Source organism: Prionailurus viverrinus, chromosome B3 (assembly GCF_022837055.1).
Source record: "Prionailurus viverrinus isolate Anna chromosome B3, UM_Priviv_1.0, whole genome shotgun sequence".
Classification (NCBI taxonomy): Eukaryota; Metazoa; Chordata; class Mammalia; order Carnivora; family Felidae; genus Prionailurus; species Prionailurus viverrinus.
In genome coordinates, this window is record NC_062566.1 from 18,424,792 (window position 1) to 18,428,646 (window position 3,855).

Sequence of the window (3,855 nt, forward strand, 5' to 3'; positions counted from 1 at the left end):
GAGAGAGACATAGAGAGTACTAGTGGGGGGGGCAGAGAGAAAGGGAGTCACAGAATCTGAAGCAGACTCCAGGCTCTGAGCTGTCAGCACAGAGCCTGACACGGGGCTTGAACTCGTGTACTGTGAAATCATGACCTGAGCCAAAGTCAGACATGTAACCAATTGAGCCACGCAGTTGCCCCGATATTCTTTAATTTCTTTAAATGCAGAATACTTTCTCCTGGATACATTACCTTCCCCCTCCCTCTCTGTGTCGCTCGGTCTTTCTTTCTTTCAAATGTCCCATGATCCCTCCCTTCCCTGAGCATTCTTTCATGCATTCCCTCCATTTGGAATATTTGACCCTTCAGTGTTTTAAAATTTACTCAGCCTTCAAGTTCCAATTTTAGTGACACTTATACTGGAAACTTTCCCTGAGATATTTAAATTTGCTTAATACTTTCTTATTTTCTTTTTAAAGTTTTTATTTAAATTTCAGTTAACTAACATAGAGTGTAATATTAATTGCTGGTGTAGAATGTAGTGATTCATCACTTACATACAACACCCAGTGCTCATCACAAGGGCCCGTCTTAATACACATCACCTATTTAACCCACCCCCCCCCACCAATATCCCTCCAGCAACCCTCAGTTTTTTCTCTATAGTTAAGAGTCTGTTTCTTTGTTTGCCTCTCTATTTTCTCCCCTGTGTTCATCTGTTTTGTTTCTTAAATTCCACATATGAGTGAAATGATATGTTATTTGTCTTTCTCTGTCTCACATATTTTGCTTAGCGTAATACTCTCTGGCTCCATCCATGTTGCTGCAAATGGCAAGATTATTTTCCTTTTATGGCTGAGTAATATTCCATTGTATACATATATCACGTCTTCTTTATCCATTCATCAAATATTCTTGGTTTGCAATTCCATAATCTGCTGTACTTTCACTATTATTAAACTTACATCATGCTATTATGGCTCCTCTAATGTTTACTTTCCCCCATTCTTAGTCTGAGAGCTACAAAGGATGGATTGTTCCTGCTTTGTTCACCATATATCTTATACTATTTAGGTTGTAGGTGGCCTCTCCAATCAAAAACCATCCCCCATCTAAGAAGCACTGCCAGTACAAAGAGATGGATCACAGCACATAAATCTGTGCTGTGCAGTTTGCTCTCCTAGAGCTCAGTTGTGATATAGGTTTTAGGTTTTTTACTTCCAAGAATCAACAACTACGCTCCAACCTAATTATCTATTGTAGATGATGTAATCAAGTTGAATATTAGACACAGTGGCACCTACATGGCCAACCCTGAAGATTTTAGGCACAGAACATAGCCAATTCTTTTAAAGAAGGTTTTAGGGAACTCAAATATGTGTCACAGACATTTGCCTCTGAACTGGACAGTGTACACACATACAGAAAGTAGAGGCTTCACTGCCTAACTCTAATTCAGTTGAACAATGGATGGTTACTGGGAGATTATTAATTTATCCAATTAATATTTATTGACAACTTGCTATGTCAGACACTCTGATAAGAGCTCAGAAATCAATAGAGAAAAGGAAACACACCACTCTTGTCATCATAAAACTTGCAGCCAAGAAAGGAAGACAGGCAATTACCATGGAGCTTCAGCAACAACTATGGGCTATTCTACATGGTGAGCCCATGCATATACTTCTTTCTTGAATCAGAGGGTAATTTACATCAAAGTAAGTCTTTCTGAAATAACTACGGTTGAGTGGTGAGGTTTTCTTATTATGTTGCCTTCCTCCTAGGATATCCAAATAACTAACCCTTTATCCTAGAATTGCTTACAAATTTCTAGAATCTTTATCATTGTATGTAAACAAAGAAGTAGAGATAAGCATTATCTCAGACTAGATATTCAATGGCTAAAGGATTGATCTCTTCTTAGAGAGAGTTCCAGGAGGAATATGAAAGACTCAACATTGGGTCAGAGCCCTTGTTATAAAAAGGATCCATGTTGCTTTTTTGTATTGTCTCTTAAATTCCATATATGAATAAAAGCATATGGTGTTTGTCTTTCTCTGACTGAATTATTCACTTAGAATTATACTCTCTAGCTCCATTGATGGCATTGCAAATGGCAATATTTTATTCTTTTATGGATGAATAATATATATTCTTTATCTATGCATCAATCAATGGACACACGGGCTGCTTTCATATCTTGGTTGTTTTAAATCATGCTGCTATAAATATAGATGGGTTAGATAGGTATTAAGGAGGGCACTTGTGATGAGCACTGAGTGTTGTATGTAAGAGATGTATAATTGAATTCTACTTCTTAAATTAATATTGTACTGCATGTTAACTAATTAAAATTAAGATTTTAAAAAGTAAAATAAAATGAAAATTCATGCATATGGGTGGGTACATGTAACATTTTGAATTAGTGTTCTTGTATTTTTTGGGTAAATGCCCAGTAGTGCAATTACTGGATCACAGATATGCTGGACCATACTTTTACCTTTTTGAGGAAACTCCACACTGTTTTCCACAGTGGCAGCACCAGTTTGAATTCCCACAAACAGTTCATAAGTGTTTCTTTTTCTCCATATCCTCCCCAACACCTGTTGTTTCTTGTGTTGTTGATTTTAGCCATTCTGACAGGTGTAAGATGATATTTTATTGTACTTTTGATTTGCATTTCCCTGATGATAAGTGATGATGAGCATCTTTTCATGTCTCTGTTGGCCATCTGTACGTCTTCATTGGAGAAATGTCCATCCATGTCTTCTGCCCATTTTTAATTGGATTAATTTTTTTTGGGGGGGAGAGTTCAGTTGTATCAGTTTTTTATATATTTTGGATACTGACCTTTTATTGGATATTTCATTTGAAAATATCTTCTCCCATCTAGCAGGTTTCTTTTAGTTTTTGTTAATTGCTCCCTTCACTGTGCAGAAGCTTTTTATTTGGATGTAGCTAAAGCAATCTCGAAAAAGAAAAGCAAAGGCATCACAGTTCCAGATTTCAAGTTACATTACAAAGCTGTAGTAATCAGAGTAGTATGGTACTGTCACAAAAAAAGACACGTAGTTCAACTGAACAGAATAGAAACCTCAGAAATAAACCCACAACTTTATGGTCAACTAATTTTTAACAAAGCATGGAAGAATATGGAATGGGAAAAAAAACCCACAATCTTTTCAACAAATGGTGTTGGGAAACTGGAAAAGAACATTGCAACTGGATGACTTTCATACACCATACACAAAAATTAATTCAAAATGAATTAAAGACTGAAATATAAGGCCTGAAACCATAAAGATCATAGAAGAGAACATAAGCAGTCACTTCTTTAACATTGGCCATAGGAACTTTTCTTTCAGGGTATGTTTCCTGAAGCAAGGGAATCATTTTACTTTCAGATTTTGAGTTACATTCTTTGATGTCAGAGTTTTGGTTACTCTTTCAAAGTAGTTAACTCATTTCTTTGGTCTGACTTCAGAGTTCAAATGGCATAAAGGGAGGGGAACCAAATGTGAAACATCCATATAAATACTTCAACATATGATCAAGCCACATGTCTTTCTCTATTCAGTAAATAAATTTACTTCATATGTCAGGCCCTCCATTTTTATCCCTCTCACCCAAAAAGGTAGGAAGTAGAATTACATATCACATCTATGATATTCTGAAATACTACTTGCCACTTGTCTCATAGGCAAATCATCCCTTGTCAATGAGATTCCATAATTCCTATTAACCAATGACTGTTGTGTGTTTCCTTTGTCTTTCCAAATGATAATTTTCATTATGGTTCTCCCCTCGCTTTCTCCAAATGACTACTTGGTGTTGGGAGAAAAGAGCATCCTTTTTATTTTTCGAAGCCCTTAAC